Genomic DNA, 19,413 nt, shown 5'->3' with positions numbered 1-19,413 from the left:
CCATCTCTCACACTTCCCTTCTCGCTGTATCACTCTCACTGTTGCTTTCTCTTTCTCTTTACTCTCTCTGTCTCTCTCTATCCGCCCCTTTCTCTCTAACTCTCTCCCTCTGCATGCTAATCCCTGTCTCTGGCTGTGCCTCACACTCTTGCCCTCTTTCTCAGTCACTCTCTCTTTGTCTCTCTGTTCTCTTTCCCTCTTTCACTTTCGCCTTCTCTCTCTTCCTCGCTTGATAAACTTTCCTTTGTCTGTTTCATTGCCTCTCTCCCTCTCTCTGCCCCTTCGTTGCCTCTGCTTGTCTGTTTGTCTGTTCCTCTCTCTTGCCCTTTCTTTTTTTCTGTCACTTTCTCTCTCTCTCTCACTATCTCTATCTCTCTCTCCCTCTCTCTCTCTCACTCTCACCGTGTCTCACTCTGTCTCTCTCCCTTTGCCTCTCTCTTTTACCTCCCCTTCTCTCTTTTTTAATGTCTATCTCTCTCTTTCCGTGTCTCTCCCGCTATTTATCTAACTCTCACTCTCTCCACCTCCCTGACTCCTTCCCTTTCTCTTTCTCTCCCATACTATGTCACACACTCTGTCTTTCTCCTTTTACTTTCTTAATTCATCTGCCTCTCTCCCTCTCTCTCTGCCTCACCCTCTCTTTCTCTCCCATCAACTCTCCTTTTCTCATTTCGACTGCCTTGTCTCTCTCAGCCTTCTCTCTCTCTTTCTGTGTCAGTGTCTACGTGTGTGTGCGTGTGTGTGTGTGTGTTTGTTTCCCTGCCTCTCACGCCCGAAACTTCCCTTTGTCTCTTTCTCTCCTTCTATCTCTCTCTCCTCTCTCTTTCTATCAGTCTATCTCTCACTCTGTCTCTCTGTCTCTTTCTCTCTCTGTCTCTCTCTCTCTGTCTAGCTCTCACACTTTGTGTCTAATCCGGTCTCTCTCTATGCCTCTCTCGCTCTTTTCTCTGCCCCTCTTTTTCAATGTTTCTCTCTGTCTCTCTATCTCTCTCCCCCTCGTTCTCTCCCTCTCTCTCTATCCCTCTCGCTGTGTCTCTAAATCTCACTCCCTCCATCTCCCTCTGTCTCCTCTACTCGATGCATTTACGCATCTCTCTCTATTTTCGTTCTCTCAACATCTCTATGCCTCGCTCTCAATCTCTCTCGCTCCATGTCACACACTCTGCCTCTCTACTTCTCCAACTTTCAATCTCTCTCTCTCTCTCTTACACACACACACACACTGAGTGTGTATGTGTGTCGTTGCGTCTCTCGCTGTATCACGTTTCTCTGTCTCTTTCAATCTCTGTGTACCTCTGTTTGTCTTTCCGCCTCTCTTGCTCTCCTTCTCAATTCCATTCCCTCAAACTGACATTCAGTCTGTCTGCCTGCCTGTCTGTCTGTCTGTCTATCTATCTACCTATCTATTTATCTATCTATCTGTTTATCTATCTATCTCTCTATTTGTGTATCTGTCTATCTGCTTGTCTGCCTGTCCATCTGCCTTCCTGCCTGCCTACCTGTCATCCAATCTATCTATTTATCTATCTACGTTTGTCTTTACATATCACTGCCTTCTCCCTCTCTATCGCTCTCTCTCTCTCTCGCTGCCACTCTGTCTCTCTCCCCTCTCGCACACTCTCTCTGTATGTCTGTCTCTCCCAAACTCTCTCTCCCTCTCTGTGCCTCTCTCACCCTTTCAATATATTTCGCTCTCGCTCTATGGCTCTCGCTGTCTCTTACTCTTCCTCTTTACCCTCTCTATGTCTCTCTGTCCCTCTCGTTCTCTCTATCTCCCCTCTGCGCATCTATCTCTCTTGCCCTCCTTCTCATTCTATCTCTCTCTTTGTCTCTCTGTTCTCTTTCCCTCTTCCACTCTCGCTTTCTTTCTCTTTCTCACTTGCTAAACTTTCCTTTCACTATTTCAGTGTCTCTCTCTCTCTGCCTCTCCTTCTCTGCCTCTGCCTGTCTGTTCGTCTCTTGCTCTCGCCTTCCCTTTCTTTATCTCTTTCACTTTCTCTCGATCTCTCTCTCTCCAATTCTCTCTCTGTGTCTATCCCTCATGTCCTCTCTCTGTCTCATTCTCTCTCAGTCTCTCTCTCACAATGTGTGCCGAACTCTATCTCTTTCTATGCCTCTCTCCCTCTCGGTCTCTGTCTCCATTTCTCGACCTGTTTTGCTGTGTCTCCAACTCTCAATCTCTCCTCCTCCCTCTTTCTCCCTCTCTCAGTGCGCTTCCTCCTCTCTCTCTCTCTATTATCTCTCTCTCTCTCTCTCACTCACTCTCTCAAATCACAGAATCACTCAGTGCAGAAGAGGCCCTTCGGCCCATCGGGTCTGCACCGAAACGTGAGAAACACGTGAACTACCTACCTAATCTTATTTACCAGCACTTGGCCCCTAGCGTTGAATGTTATGACGCACCAAGTGTTCATCCAGGTACTTTTTAAATGATGTGAGGAAACCAGCCTCCACCACCCTCCCAGGCAGTGTATTCCAGACTATCACCACCCGCTGGGAAAAAAAATGTTTTTCCTCACAACCCCCCTAAACGTCCTGCCCCACACCTTGAACATATGCCCGCTTGTGAATTACCCTACAACCAAGGGTAATAGCTGCTCCCTATCCACCCTGTCCATGCCCCTCATAATCTTTTACACATCGATCAGGTGGCCCCTCTGCCTTCTCAACTCCAATGAAAACAACCCAAGCGTATCCAACCTCTCTTCATAACTTAAATGTTTTATTCCAGGCAACATCCTGGTGAATCTCAACACTTACCCCACAGCAATCACATCCTTCCTATAATGTTGCGACCAGAACTGCACACAGTACCACAGTACTCCAGCTATAGCCTCACCAAGGTTCTATGCAACTCCAACATGACCACCCTACTTCTGTAATCTACGCCTTGATTGATAAACGCAAGTGTCCCATATTCACCGCCTTTTTTACCACTCCACTAACATGCCCCTCCGTCTTCAGATATTGATGTTTGCACACGCTGAGGTCCCTTTGTTCCTCAGAAATTCCTAGTGTCATGCCATTCATTGGATGCTTCCTTGTCAAATTACTCCTTCCAAAGTGTATCACCTCACACTTTTCAGGGTTAAATTGCATCTGCCACTTAGCTGCCCATTTGACCATCTCATCTACTTTTTCCTGTAGCCCAAGACGCTCAACCTCACTGTTAAACACCCGGCCAATCTTTGTGTCATCTCTCTCTCTTTCACTCTCTGCCTCATTCTTTCTCTGTCACTCTCTCTCTGTCTCGCTTTTGCACTTTGTGCCTAACTCTTTGTTTCTCTTTTTTCTCTCTCCCTCCATTTTTCAATATTTTTGCTCTCTCTCTCTGTCAGCCTCTCTTGCTGTGTCTCTAAATCTCACTATTTCCTTCTCCCTCTGCCTCCCTCACTTGGAATGTTTCTGCCTCTCTTTCTCTCAATCTCTCTCTCCCTCCGTCTTTCTCTCTCTTTCCCTCTTGCCCTATGTCACACATTGTCTCTCCCCTTCTTCCTTTTTCAATCTCTCATTCTGCCTGCTTGTCTCTATTTCGCACTCAGCCTCAAACTCTCTTTCTCGCCCAGCAACCCTCTCTTTTTCTTCCTTTCGACCACCCTTTGTCTCTCTTTCTGTCTCTCTCCCTCTGTCTCTGCCACTCTATCTTTCTCTTTCTCTCTTCCTCTCTCACACGCTCTCTCTGTTTGTCTGTCTGTCTGTCCCTCTCTCTCTCACTCTCTGTCATTAGCTCTGTCTTTCCTTCTCGCTCTATGGCTCTCACTTTTTCTTCCTCTTTACTCTCATGTCACACTCTTCCTCTCTTTCTCTGTTTCACCCTCTGTGTATCCATCTTTCACTCTATGCCTCGCTCTCACACCCTCTTTCTCTGTCTATCTCTTTCTATCTTTGCTCTCTTTCTGTCTTCAACTCTTGGTTTATCTCTATTTCTCTCTTGCTAAACTCCCATTTGTCTATTTCATGGTCTATCTCTCTCTGTCTCATCTTCTCTGCCTCTGCCTATTTGTTTGCCCCGCGATCTCTCTTTCCCTTGCTTTCTCTCTCTCATTTTCTCTCACACTTTCTCTCGATCTCCTCTATCTCTATCCAACTCTCTGCATTCATCTCTCACGTTGTCTCTGTTTCTCATTTCTCTCAGACTCCCTTTCAAATTGTGCTCCTAACTCTGCCTCTCTCCTTCCCCCTCTCTATTTTTCAAATTCTCTCTCTCTCTTGCTGTGACTCTAACTCTCACTTTCTCCTCTTCCCTCTCTCTCCCTTTCTCAATGCACTTCCACCTCTCTCTCTATTCTCTCTCTCTCACTTCCTCTCTCACCCCTTTTTATACTCTCTGTATCCCTCCTTCTCCCTCTTTCAATCTCTCTTTCTCTCTGCTGTATCGCTCTCCCTCTCTCTCTGTTTATTGCTCCCTACGTGCCTCAACATCTCTTCCTCTCCCATCAACTCTCTCCTTTTCTCCCTTTTAATTGTCCTCTCTCTCTCTCAGCACTCTTTATCTTTACTCTACTTGGTTGCCTACTCTTTCTATTTGTTTCTCTCTTTCTATCATCCCCTCTCAAACTCTAAAATTCCCATTGTCTCTTTCTCTCCATCTCTCTCTCTCTCTGTGGGTGTGTTTGAGTGTGAGCATGCCTGTGTGTGTTTGTGTGTGTGTGTGTTGCGGGGTCTCTATCTCTATCTCTCACGTTTCTCTGCCTCTTTCAATCTGTGTGCGTATCTCTGTGTGCCTTTCCAATCTCTTGCTTTCCTTTGCAGTCCCTCCTCCTCTATCTGTCTATCTATCCATCTATCTGCCTACCTGTTTGTCCGTCTGCCTTTCTGTCTATCAGTTCATCTATCTATCTAATCTATCTGTATATGTGTATCTCTGTCTCTTTGCCTATCTATCAATCTATCTATCTATCTATTTAACTCTGTATTTTTGTATATCTGCCTCTCTCCATTTCTGTCTCTCTCTCTCCCTCTCTATCTCTCTCTGTCTCTATACCCCTCTCATGCATTCTCTCTCTCTCTTTGTCTGCTTGCCTGTATCTCTCTCTCTCTTTCTGTGCCTCTCTCTCTCTCTGTGTCTCTATATCTCATTCTTTTCTTGTCGCACTATGGCTCTCGTTGCCTCTTTCTCTCCCGCATTACTCACTCATTCTGGCTCTCTCCCTCCCTTTCTCTCTCGATCTCCCTCTGCGTATCAACCAAAGTCTTTCTCTTTCTTCGTGTCTCTGTTCTTTTTCCCTCTCTCGCTGTCGCTTTCTCTCTTTCTCACTTGCTAAACTTCCCTTTGTCTATTTCATGGTCTCTCTCTCTGCCACTGCTTCCCTGCCTCAGCCTGTCTGTATGTTGCTCTGTCTCTCTTTCCCTTTCTTCCTCTTTCTCACATTCTCCCTCCCATCCTATCTCTCTCTCTGTGTCCATCTCTCACTTTATCTCTCTGTCTCATTCTCTCTGTCTCTCTCGGACTGTTTGTCTAACTCTGTCTCGTTGGCCTCTCATTCTCTTTTCTCTCTCTCTCTCATTTCCAGATTTACTCTCCCTTTCTCTCCCTCTTCTCTTGCTCCCTCTGTGTCACTCTCACTGTGTCTTTAAATCTTACTCCCTCAATCGCCCTCTGCTGCCCTCAATCGGTGCATTTATGCCCCTCTCTCTCCATTTGCTTCCTCTCACTATCTGTGTGCCTCTCTCTTTCTCTATCACCCTGTCACACACTCTGTCTCTCTCCTTCTCCCTCTGTCAATCTTTCACACTCTGCCTGTCTCTCTCTATTTCTCTCTCTGCCTCACTTTCTTTCTCGCCCAGCAACCCTCTCTATTTATCCCTTTTGATCGCCCTCTCTCTCACCCCCCTCTCTCTCTCTCTCACTCTCTCTCTGCCTCTCTCTTTCTCTCTCCCCTCTTGCACACTCTATCTGTTTCTCTCTCTCTCTCTCTGACTCTTTCTCTGTGTCTCTAACTCTCATTATTTCCTTATTGCTCTATGTCTCTCGCTGTCTTTCCTCTTTACTCTCTATATGTCTCTCTCTCTCCCTGTGTATCTTTCTCTGTGCCTCACTCTCTCGCCCTCTTTCTCAGTTTATCTCTCTTTGCATCTTTGCTCCCTTTCCCTCTTCCACTCTCGCTCTAAATATCTTTCTCACTTGCTAAACTCCCATTTGTCTATATCATGGTCTCTCTCCCTCTGCCTGTTTTCCTCTGCCTCTGGTTGTCTGTTTGCCTCTCGGTCTCCTCTTCTCTTTCTTTCACTCTGTCACTGACTCTCTCACTTTCTCTGTATTTCTCTCTCTATACAAATCTCTGCGTACATCTCTCACGATGATGTCTCTCTGTCTTATTATCTTTCAGTATCTCTCTCAAACGGTGCACCTAACTCTGTCTCTCTCTTGGCCTCTCTCTCTGCTTTCCCTACCCCTCACTCTTTTACAATTTCTCTCTCTATCTATCTCCCTCTCCCTCCCTGGCTGTTCCTCTAGCTCTAACTTTCTCCTCCTCCCTCTTTTCCCCTTTCTTAGTGCACATTTCTCCTCTCTCTCTATTCTCTGTCTCTCACTTCCTCTCTTGACATTTGTCGTACATTCTGTATCCCTCCTTCTCCCTCTTTCACTTTCTTATTCTCTCTGCCTGTCTCCAACTTTCTCTCTCTCTCTCTCTCTGTGTGTATCTCGCTCTGTGCCCCACTCGCACTTTCTCTTCTGTCTTTTCTCTCTTTTCCTCCCTTTCGATCGTCCTCTCTCTCTCAGGTCTCTCTCTTTTTTCCTTGTGAGTGCCTACGTGTTTGTGCGTATGTATTTCTCTCTTTTTATCTGCTACCTCTCCCACTCTAAAATTCCCATTGTCTCTCTCTTTTCATCTCCCTCAATCTCTCTGTGAGTGTGTGTGTCAGTCAGTCTCTATCTCTCTATTCCGCTTTTCTCTGTCTCTTTCAATATGTGTGGAAATGTCTGTGTGTCTTTCCGCCTCTCTTACTTTCCTTTGCAGTCCCTCTCGCTCTATCTGCATTTCTGTCTATCCATCTATCTACCCATTCATCCATCTATCTTTCATTCTTTCTATTTATCTATCTATCTGTCTGTCTGTCTGTCTGCCTGCCTTCCTCTCTCTATCGTTTTATCTATCTATCTCTGTCTCGTTGTATCTCTGCCTCCTCCCTCTCTCTCTATTCCGACCACTCTCTCTCTCTGTCTCTCTCTGCCAGTAAATCTCTCTCTGTCTCTCTCCCCCTCTTGCACACTCTCTGTGTTTGCCTGTCTGTCTCTTCCTTTCTATCTCTCTATCTCTGCCTCACCCTCTCTTTCTCTCCCAGCAACCCTCTCTTTTTCTCCCCTTCGATCGTCCACTCACTCTCTCTCTCATCCCTCTCTCACTTTTTCTGTGTGGGTGCCTACGTGTTTGTGTGTACGTGTTTCTCACTTTCTATCCTCTGCCTCTCACGATCTTAAATTCCCTTTGCTTCTTTCTCTGCATCCCTGTGTGTCTGTGTGTGTGTGAGTATGGGTGTGTATTTGTGTGTGTGTGCTTGTCGGTAGATCTCTATCTCTTTCTCTCACATTTCTCTGTCTCTTTCAATCTGTGTGCATATCTGTGTGTCTTTCTGCCTCTCCTGCTCTCCTTCGCAGTCCCTCATCCTCTATCTGCCTTTCCGTCTATCTATCTACCTATCCAACTATCTGTCTGTCTGTCTGCCTGCCTGTCTAACTACCTGTCTGTCCACCTGCCTTTCTGCCGATCGATCACTTTATTCATCTATCTATCTATCTATGGTTCACTCTCTCCCTCATCGGACCCACTTCCTCACTTCCAATTTATGATGCTTCCTGGCAACCTCATGGTTTTTCCCATCATCACCTCAGATGGCGTTAACCCTGTTTTCCTGTTAGTGTTGGCCAAAGTCCCATAAGAATGCTGGGTAATAATCTGCCCACCCTCGCTCCATATCTTGGATGACCTTTGCCAATACTCGCTTTAAGATCCAGTTCATTCCTTCAACCAAGCCTGAAATCTAGGGATGTTAGGGGGCATGGAACTTCCATTGAAATTCCTAGCCACCTCCATATTTCTTTGAGTATGTGCCCCATAAAATGTGTGCCTTGAATTGAATCCATCTGCAAGGGTGTTCCCCAGCGTGGAATTACTTATTCTAACATTATCTGGGCCATAGTTGTGGCTGTGCAATCCTGTGTTAGGAAAGCCTCTACCCATCTCGTGAATTGATCGGTAATATCCAGGCAATGGTTTTTCTCTGGGCTGGGCTCGAGGTGTCCTGTAAAATCCATTTGTATCTGTTCCCAGGGGCCCCTCGGGTGGAGTTGGTGCGACATGCGAATGTTGATGGGCCAACCTGAATAATGTTGGGCTCATATTAGACACTGCTGGCAATATTTGTCTAACTCTCTTCACATTCTCCGTCACCACCAGCAGCTGTCTATCCGTCCTAACATGGTTTCCAATCCATGGTGAGAGTTCCCAAGGCATAATCTCATTAGACTCTGTTGGATTCACTGGGGAGCTACTACATTCCCGTGTTTTCACCACCCTCCACCCGTGTTTTCCATTGTACCTTGCTGCTTCCACTGTTCTCCCTCCTCTTTCTTAGCATCTCGGTGCAAATCCACTACATTCACCTCCTCTAACCCAGCCGCCGTTACCGCCACCTGATACTCTGGGCCGGCAGCTGTGGCCTCTTTAGCCGCTTTATCCAGACGCTGTTGCCCAGCTCGATGGGATCTGCTACCTTCCGATGGGGTTTAACTTTTATTACTGCTGTTTCTAGGGGTAGGTTAGCAGCTTCTAGTTTGTCTCTAATTATCACTTCATGCTGCACTTGACCTCCTCCCGATGTGACATTCCGCATGTGGCTCCAGACAAACATATAACCATGTACTACCTCAAAGTCTCCCCACTGTCTGTCTAAATATTAACCCGTTTTCCCTGCGCTATATGCAAAGCCTCTTTCAGTGTCACTAACTCTGCTCCTTGAGCTGATAAATTGCTTGTCAATTTTCCCCTACCCAAGATCCCTCCTTCTCCATCCACCACTGCTCACCCAGTGCGTGGCATCCCATCCACATACCTACAGGACCCGTTCATGAACGGGGTAGATCCGCATCTTCTAACTCATTTCCCTCAGTGCGTTTGGATCCTCCTCATTTATCTCCCGTGAGCAATCATGCGCGAGTTCAATAAGATGTTCCGTCCAGTCTGACAGCAATGCCTCCGCTGGATTAGACCCTGAGTCGGGAACTATTACATCCGATTTATCTCGCGGGAGTAACATAGCTTCCCAAGCCTCTCGCCTACTATCTGAAACTGTTCTCAATGTTCCCGTACAAAAACAGAATTACCTGGAAAAACTCAGCAGGTCTGGCAGCATCGGTGGAGAAGAAAAGAGTTGCCGTTTCGAGTCCTCATGACCCTTCGACAGAACTTGAGTTCGAGACCAAGAAAGAGTTGAAATATAAGCTGGTTTAAGTTGTGTGTGTGTTGGGGGGGTGGGGGGGGGAGGTGGGGAGATGGAGAGAGAGAGAGAGAGAGAAGTGGAGGGGGTTGGTGTGGTTGTAGGGACAAACAAGCAGTGATAGAAGCAGATCATCAAAAGATGTCACAAACAAAAGAACACATAGGTGTTAAAGTTGGTGATATTATCTAAACGAATGTGCTAATTAAGAATGCTTGGTAGGGCACTCAAGGTATAGCTCTAGTGGGGGTGGGGAGAGCATAAAAGATTTAAAAATATTTAAAAATAATGGAAATAGGTGGGAAAAGAAAAATCTATATAATTTATTGGAAAAAAACAAAAGGAAGGGGGAAACAGAAAGGGGTTGGGGATGGAGGAGGGAGCTCAAGACCTAAAGTTGTTGAATTCAATATTCAGTCCGGAAGGCTGTAAAGTGCCTAGTCGGAAGATGAGGTGTTGTTCCTCCAGTTTACGTTGGGCTTCACTGGAACAATGCAGCAAGCCAAGGACAGACATGGGAGCAAGAGAGCAGGGTGGAGTGTTAAAATGGCAAGCGACAGGGAGGTTTGGCTCATTCTTGCGGACAGACCGCAGGTGTTCTGCAAAGCGCTCGCCCAGTTTATGTTTGGTCTCTCCAATGTAGAGGAGACCACATTGGGAGCAACGAATGCAGTAGACTAATTTGGGGGAAATGCAAGTGAAATGCTGCTCCACTTGAAAGGAGTGTTTGGGCCCTTGGACGGTGAGGAGAGAGGAAGTGAAGGGGCAGGTGTTGCATCTTTTGCATGGGCATGGGGTGGTGCCATAGGAGGGGGTTGAGGAATATGGGGTGATGGAGGATTGGACCAGGGTGTCCTGGAGTGAGCGATCCCTATGGAATGCCGATAGGGGGAGTGAAGGGAAGATGTGTTTGGTGGTGGCATCATGCTGGAGTTGGCGGAAATGGCGGAGGATGATCCTTTGAATGCGGAAGCTGGTGGGGTGATAAGTGAGGACAAGGGGGACCCTATCATGTTTCTGGGAGGGAGGAGAAGGCGTGAGGGCGGATGCGCGGGAGATGGGCTGGACACGGTTGAGGGCCCTGTCAACGACCGTGGGTGGAAAACCTCAGTTAAGGAAGAAGGAGGACATGTCAGAGGAACTGTTTTTGAAGGTAGCATCATCGGAACAGATGCGACGGAGGCGAAGGAACTGAGAGAATGGGACGGAGTCCTTACAGGAAGCGAGGTGTGAGGAGCTGTAGTCCAGGTAGCTGTGGGAGTCGGTGGGTTTGTAATGGATATTGGTGGACAGTCTATCACCACAGATTGAGACAGAGAGGTCAAGGAAGGGAAGGGAAGTGTCAGAGATGGACCACGTGAAAATGATGGAGGGGTGGAGATTGGAAGCAAAATTAATAAATTTTTCCAAGTCCCGACAAGAGCATGAAGCAGCACCGAAGTAATCATCGATGTACCGGAGAAAGAGTTGTGGAAGGGGGCCGGAGTAGGACTGGAACAAGGAATGTTCCACATACCCCATAAAGAGACAGGAATAGCTGGGGTCCATGCAGGTACCCATAGCCACACCTTTTATTTGGAGGAAGTGACAGGAGTTGAAGGAGAAATTGTTCAGTGTGAGAACAAGTTCAGCCAGACGGAGGAGAGTAGTGGTGGATGGGGATTGTTCGGGCCTCTGTTTGAGGAAGAAGCCAAGGGCCCTCAGACCAACCTGGTGGGGGATGGAGGTGTCGAGGGATTGGACGTCCATGGTGAAGAGGAAGCGGTTGGGGCCAGGGAACTGGAAATTGTTGATGTGACGTAAGGTGTCAGAGGAATCACGGATGTAGGTGGGAAGGGACTGGACAAGGGGAGAGAGAAGGGAGTCAAGATAACGAGAAATGAGTTCTGTGGGGCAGGAGCAAGCTGAGATGATTGGTCTACCAGGGCAGTTCTGTTTGTGGATTTTGGGTAGGAAATAGAAGCGGGCTGTCCGAGGTTGGGCGACTATCAGGTTGGAAGCTGTGGGAGGAAGATCCCCAGAGGAGATGAGGTCAGTGACTGTCCTGGAAACAATGGCTTGACGTTCAGTGGTGCGGTCATGGTCCAGGGAGAGGTAGGAGGAAGTGTCTGCGAGTTGACGCTCAGCCTCCACGAGGTAGAGGTCAGTGCGCCAGACAACAACAGAATGTGCCCTCTGAAATCCACACTCAGTGCCATGTGCCGCCATATGAACACACTCGACCTCTCCCTCCAGCAGCACCGCCGTACCCTTTTTCAAAGCTGCGCGTGCCCCCAGTTTCATTTTATTCTTCGGCTCATCTGACGCCTCAACAAGAAACTTTTTCTCTTTCTCTCAAGTGCTAAGGAACGCAAGCTCCAACAACTCATCGATACCAACACCCATCTAGGACCCTCCAACCCTGCCTGTCCCTCCGTCCCCACCCCATCTTCCAATCCCAGCACCAGCCGTGTATTCACTATACCCCCTGACCTTCCCCTCTCCAATGCTGAACGTTCAGTGCTCAGCAAAGGACTTAGTTTCATACCCTTACGCCCTCACCTCGATGAATTTCGGTCTCGGCATGATGCTGAACTCTTCTTCCGCCGTCTTCATCTCCGGGCTCACTTCTTTGGGCAGGAGTCCTCTCCCCATTCAACGGATCCTTTCACCCACCTCCAATATTCTCCCTCCACCTGGACCCCTCCCTCTGGATTCTTACCTTCTCTTGATCTTTTCATTGAGAACTGTCGGCGCGGCATTAGTCGTCTCAATTTCTCTGCTCCTCTCACCCATTCTAATCTCTCTCTCTCTGAACTTACTGCACTCCATTCTCTCAGGTCCAACCCTGACATTGTCATCAAACCCGCTGACAAGGGTGGTGCTGTTGCTGTCTGGCGCACTGACCTCTACCTCGCGGAGGCTGAGCGTCAACTCGCAGACACTTCCTCCTACCTCTCCCTGGACCATGACCCCACCACTGAACATCAAGCCATTGTTTCCAGGACGGTCACTGACCTCATCTCCTCTGGGGATCTTCCTCCCACAGCTTCCAAACTGATAGTCACCCAACCTCGGACGGCCCGCTTCTATCTCCTACCCAAAATCCACAAACAGAACTGCCCCGGTAGACCGATCGTCTCAGCTTGCTCCTGCCCCACAGAACTCATTTTTCATTATCTTGACTCCCTTCTCTCTCCCCTTGTCCATCCCTTCCCACCTACTTCCGTGATTCCTCTGACACCTTACGTCACATCAACAATTTCCAGTTCCCTGGCCCCAACCGCTTCCTCTTCTCCACGGACGTCCAATCCCTCGACACCTCCATCCCCCACCAGGATGGTCTGAGGGCCCTTACCTTCTTCCTCAAACAGAGGCCCGAACAATCCCCATCCACCACTACTCTCCTCCGTCTGGCTGAACTTTTTCTCACACTGAACAATTTCTCCTTCAACTCCTCTCACTTCCTCCAAATAAAAGATGTGGCTATGGGTACCCGCATGGGCCCCAGCTATGCCTGTCTCTTTATGGGGTATGTGGAACATTCCTTGTTCCAGTCCTACTCCGGCCCCCTTCCACAACTCTTTCTCCGGTACATCGATGATTACTTCGGTGCTGCTTCATGCTCTTGTCGGGACTTGGAAAAATTTATTAATTTTGCTTCCAATCTCCACCCCTCCATCATTTTCACGTGGTCCATCTCTGACACTTCCCTTCCCTTCCTTGACCTCTCTGTCTCAATCTGTGGTGATAGACTGTCCACCAATATCCATTACAAACCCACCGACTCCCACAGCTACCTCAACTACAGCTCCTCACACCCCGCTTCCTGTAAGGACTCCATCCCATTCTCTCAGTTCCTTCGCCTCCGTTGCATCTGTTCCGATGATGTTACCTTCAAAAACAGTTCCTCTGACATGTCTTCCTTCTTTCTTAACCGAGGTTTTCCACCCACGGTCATTGACAGGGCCCTCAACAGTGTCCGGCCCATCTCCCGTGCATCCGCCCTCATGCCTTCTCCTCCCTCCCAGAAACATGATAGGGTCCCCCTTGTCCTCACTTATCACCCCACCAGCCTCCGCATTCAAAGGATCATCCTCCGCCATTTCCGCCAACTCCAGCATGATGCCACCACCAAACACATCTTCCCTTCACCCCCCCCTATCGGCATTCCGTAGGGATCGCTCCCTCCGGGACTCCCTGGTCCACTCCTCCATCACCCCCTACTCCTCAACCCCCTCCTATGGCACCACCCCATGCCCACGCAAAAGATGCAACACCTGCCCCTTCACTTCCTCTCTCCTCACCGTCCAAGGGCCCAAACACTCCTTTCAAGTGAAGCAGCATTTCACTTGCATTTCCCCAACTTAGTCTACTGCATTCGTTGCTCCCAATGTGGTCTCCTCTACATTGGAGAGACCAAACGTAAACTGGGCGACCGCTTTGCAGAACACCTGCGGTCTGTCCGCAAGAATGAGCCAAACCTCCCTGTCGCTTGCCCTTTTAACACTCCACCCTGCTCTCTTGCTCACATGTCTGTCCTTGGCTTGCTGCATTGTTCCAGTGAAGCCCAACGCAAACTGGAAGAACAACACCTCATCTTCCGACTAGGCACTTTACAGCCTTCCGGACTGAATATTGAATTCAACAACTTTAGGTCTTGAGCTCCCTCCTCCATCCCCAACCCCTTTCTGTTTCCCCCTTCCTTTTGTTTTTTTCCAATAAATTATATAGATTTTTCTTTTCCCACCTATTTCCATTATTTTTAAATATTTTTAAATCTTTTATGCTCTCCCCACCCCCACTTGAGCTATACCTTGAGTGCCCTACCATCCATTCTTAATTAGCACATTCGTTTAGATAATATCACCAACTTTAACACCTATGTGTTCTTTTGTTTGTGACATCTTTTGATGATCTGCTTCTATCACTGCTTGTTTGTCCCTACAACCACACCAACCCCCTCCACTTCTCTCTCTCTCTCTCTCTCTCTCTCCTCCCCCCCACACACCTTAAACCAGCTTATATTTCAACTTTTTCTTGGACTCGAACTCAAGTTCTGTCGAAGGGTCATGAGGACTCGAAACGTCGACTCTTTTCTTCTCCACCGATACTGCCAGACCTGCTGAGTTTTTCCAGGTAATTCTGTTTTTGTTTTGGATTTCCAGCATCAGCAGTTTTTTTGTTTTTATCTCAATGTTCCCGTATTGAGCAGTTTTACTATAGTGTGTCTAGTCTGTAATACCAGGTCCCCAGTCGTTCCTATTGGTTCACAGCCTCTCACAGCCCATGAAGAGCAGCCAATAGCTGCGACTCATCGAGACATCCCACCAGCTACTGGCGACTGCTTCATTGAAAAATACCTGACATGTATCACCCGATCCCTGTGCCCTAGGGTGAGCAATGCCCTGTAAATCCCTCCCTCATTATGGGTATAGACATGAAACACTTTGCCCACACAGACCAACCCTGAGGCTGGCGCTCGAGTGAGCGCCCCTTTAAGCGCAGTATAAACCATTTCATGTTTCTCACCCCATTGGATACAATCCTGCGATTGTCTCCCCACTTAACTCCTGTATAGTTGCTGCTAACTTCGCAAAATCCTCCACGAAGATCCTACAGTAAATAAACAACGCTAAGATTTGCCTAACCACTCGCACATCTATGGGTCCCAGCATTCTTTCATTCACTTCCTTCCGACTGCGGGGAGCCTCTCGTTTCCCTTGTGATATCCCATAAACCGAGCACTGCACAGCCCGTTTACCCAACTGAGCTTTCTTTACACTGAATTTAAACCCAGCTGCTTCTAATGATTCCACAACGCCCCTCTGTGTCATTTTGCTGATTCTGAGGCAATCAAAATATCGTCCACATATTGGATCACGACGTTGCTCTCATCTAGTCCTGCGTGACTCAACCTATCGCACATCACCTGGTGAAAAATAGCCTGACAATTGTGCAAGTCCTGTGGCAAGCGAGTCCAAGTGTAATGATGGTGGTCTATGGTGAAAGTGAATTTCTTCTGGGGTTCCTTATCCCACGATATTGCCCAAAATCCATTTGCTATCTCTAGGACTGAAAGGATTGTGTGGCTCGATCCGAAGTTGTTGAATATAGTGCTGGAGCTTGTTACTATTGAATGTTCCCGAGGTGTCACCTTACTTAAAGCTTTATAGTCAATTGCCAGTCGACATGACCCAACCGGATTCTGAACGCTCCAAATAGGGGAATTGGTGTTGGACTGAGTCCACCTCCCTATTTCATCCTGCCCTAGGCTCTGTATAATGTTCCAAACTGCATTCTGCACCTCTGATTTAATGGGATATTGTTTCCTCGGTGGATGTTCTGGCACCGGGATATATATGGGGGTCATTTTAATCCTTAAACAATCATGTTTGTGTTGTGCCCAGACTCTGGCAATTTGCCAACACATGATGCCGCTTTGCCCGTGTTGCTTCCATTGATCTGGGTTTGACTACGTTACTGCAGTCACACTGCAGAGAAGAATCGGTGTTCGCTTATTCTTAAATGGACCTTGCATAATAATGTTACCGTCCTGTGAGCAAGTTACTGCTCCAAATCCTTTTAGAGTATCCATTCCCAAAATGATCCCTTCATTATTTTGACCTACCCAAATCCGGATAGAGACTATTAACCCACTACTTCTAAGGGAGTGACCTAATGTTGTCTCGGCCACATTTGTACCCCACTTATTCCTGTCATTATGATGGAAACACACACAGTTGGTAGGTTCAGGACTGTAATTGAAATAGACGCCCCTGTGCCTGTTAACATTCCGCACTGCCGGGCCCCAAACAGCACGACAACAAACATCCGTGGGTCCCTGGCCGTGGACATCCCGAGGGCCGGTGCTAATTACACAAGGCTTGACAATACCCAGAATAGCCTCCGGGCCTCGTCCACTGTCAGCAGATGTTGGCCCGCGTCAGCCTCAGCCCATCGGGGCTGCTGCCTGGGGCCCTGGTCTTCTCACCCCCCTCCTGAAGTCCAACAATCATTCCAGAGATGCCCAAACTTCCCACAGTTCGTAGACCGCAGCCCCGTACTTGCCGGAATATTTCCCTGACTCCTGCATTCCCTGGCCATGTGCCCCCCTTTCCACAGTTTAAACATTCCATTCCCGAACTATCCGCTGCCACTGGAGCCGCTTTACACCCCTGGGCCTCCAACTCCGTGGCCAAATGTATAATGTTCATACAGATCCCTCCTACTGAGAGGCCCATCCTGATGACCTTCTGATGTTCGGGTCCGAACCCTTCCTTCAACATTTTCAGGAAACTCTCGTCACCCAGCACGGAAAGCGATTGTCCTGATAACTGTGCATAATTCTCCCACTTGCGTTCTGCATATTCCATTATGGACTCAACCTTTTTCTGTATTACGGATGTTATTCACATCCAATTCGTCTCTCCCTCCTCAAAGGCTTCCTTAGCTGCCTCCACAAAGTCCGTATGCAGGGCTCTCATTTTCTCCCGATCTGGCTCGTCTCCAGGATTCGCCCAATCTCCACTTCTAAACTGCAGGGGTAATCTTCCCCAAGTATCTCCTGGGTATTTGGCCTTCACCAATATATGTGTATCATATGCTTTACATGGAAATCCTGAATTTCCCGCAGTTTGGTCCAAAAAACCTGAGTTGTTATTCCGAGTTTTAAGACTTGGCAGTTCTTTAAGTAAAACTTGCTTTTATACAGGGCTGAATGGTACGTGTTTAACTTTCTCCATAACCCTCTCAACCTCCTCATCTTCCTCCCATTCCTCAGCCTCCTTATTTCCCCCTTCGGCTTTTAATCCGCCTTCTTTGACTTTACTTTTCCGACAGTTAGTGCCATAGGGGCCATGGGACACGCCGAGCACAGTGGGGTGGTTGCTGCTGTGTTCAATGAGGGCGGTTTTTTCCCAATTCTGACCTTGGTTTCACCTTCGGAGCTTTCCTCCTCCTGGTAATTGTTATTATAAACTGCCGCCACTTATCTGACATGTCCTGGTTCTGTCCTTGTCTCTCCCTCTTTAATCAACTGGACCTTAGTATTAATTCGTCTACACAACTGCAGGTACAAGGTAATAATAAACATCACCCATTTATTTTCCTTATCCTCTTTCTGCTCGATCCAGCTGTTTTTGTTCTCTGGGGCTCTCTGTGGGCCCCTCCCCTCCTTTCTCAACCCCATTCTCCCCAAAGCTTTGATACCCTTACCCATCAAGAACCTTGGTCTTAAATACACACAATGACCTGGCCTCCATGTGGAAAATAGTCTATGCCTCTATTCTTCCCAACAAAGTGCATGAACAAACACTTCCCCACGTTGTATTCCATCTAACAGATTTGTCAGGCATGAACTCCCATTGATGAAACAATGATGCATTTGACCTATTTTACCATGCAATTCTATGTATTCTGAAATCTCATCATTAATAATGGAGTCTAACATCTTATCAACGTCCGAGGTCAAGATAATCCGCCTGTAATTTCCCGCTTTTGTCTCACTCCCTTCTTAACAGGAGGGTTCCATTAGCAATTTTAAATTCCTCTGGGACCCTTCCTAACTCCAGTGATTCCTGAAAGATCACCACTAACGCCTCCAATATCTCTTCATCTATTTCCTTCAGAACTCTGGGGTGTAATCCATCTGGTCCAGGTGATTTATCCACCTTCAGACCTTTCAGTTTTCCTAGCACCTTCTCCTTGATAATAACCACATTACTCACCTCTGTCCCCCGACTCTCTTGAACTTTGGGGATGTTACTCATGTCTGCCACCGTGAAGACTGACACAAAGTATCTATTCAGTTCCTCCAGCATTTCAATGTTCCCCATTACTGCTTCTTCAATGTCATTTTCCAGCGGCCCAATGTCCACTTTTGCCTCTCCCTTACCCTTAATATATCTAAAATAAAACTCTTGCAATCTTCTTTTATATTACTGGCTAGTTAGCCCTCACATTTACTCTTCACCTGTATTATTTCTTATTTAGTTGTCCTCTGTTGGTCTTTGTAGGCTTCTCAATCCTCTGGTTTCCAAATGCTCTTCACTGAATTGTATGCTTTCTCTTTATCTTTTATGCTGTCCCTGACTTCCCTAGTCAGCCATGGTTGCCTCGTCCTCTCTTTAGTATGCATCTTCTTCCTACGGATGAATTTTTGCTGTGTCTACCAAATTAGTTCCATAAACACATGCCATTGCTGTTCCACTGTTTTTTCTGCTTGGCTCATCTCCCAGTCAATTCTGGCCAGCTCCTCCCTCATGCTTCTGTAGTTGTTTTTATTCAACTGTAATACCGCTACATCTGAATCCAGCTTTTTCCTCTCAAATTGCAGGGTAAATTCTATCATATTTTGGACACTTCCTCCTAAGGGTTCCTTCACCTTAATCTCCCTTGTCAAATCTGCCTCAGTAGACATCACTAAATCTAGAATTGCCTGTTCCCTACTGGGCTCCACCACAAGCTGCTCCAAAAAGCATCTTGTAGATATTCCACAAATTCCTTTTCTTGGGATCCACTACATACCTGATTTTCCCAGTCTGCCTGCATTTGAAATCTCCAATGAGCACTGTAACCTTGCCTTTATTACACGCCTTTTTCTATCTCCTGGTGTGCCTTGTGCCCCACGTCCTATCTACTGTTCGGAGGCCTGTACCTAACTCCCATTATGGTTAATTTTATGTTTGTGATTCCTCAACTCTACTCACACAGATTCTACATCATCTGACCCTATGTCGTTTCTTACATTTGATTTAATTTAATTTCCTACTAACAAAGCAACCCCTCCCCGTCTGCCAACCTGCCTATCTTTTCAATAGGCTGTATACCCTTGGATATTTAGCTCCCAGTCCTGATCCCCTTGCAGCCATGTCTCCGTGATGACCGCCACATTATACCTGCGAATTTCAATCTGCGCCACAAGCTCCTTTATCTCATTTTGCATACTGCGTGCATTCACATACAACACCTTCAGCCGTGTATTTCACATCCCCT

Source organism: Carcharodon carcharias, assembly GCF_017639515.1.
Source record: "Carcharodon carcharias isolate sCarCar2 chromosome 35 unlocalized genomic scaffold, sCarCar2.pri SUPER_35_unloc_1, whole genome shotgun sequence".
Taxonomy (NCBI): domain Eukaryota; kingdom Metazoa; phylum Chordata; class Chondrichthyes; order Lamniformes; family Lamnidae; genus Carcharodon; species Carcharodon carcharias.
This window is presented reverse-complemented; position numbering follows the sequence as displayed.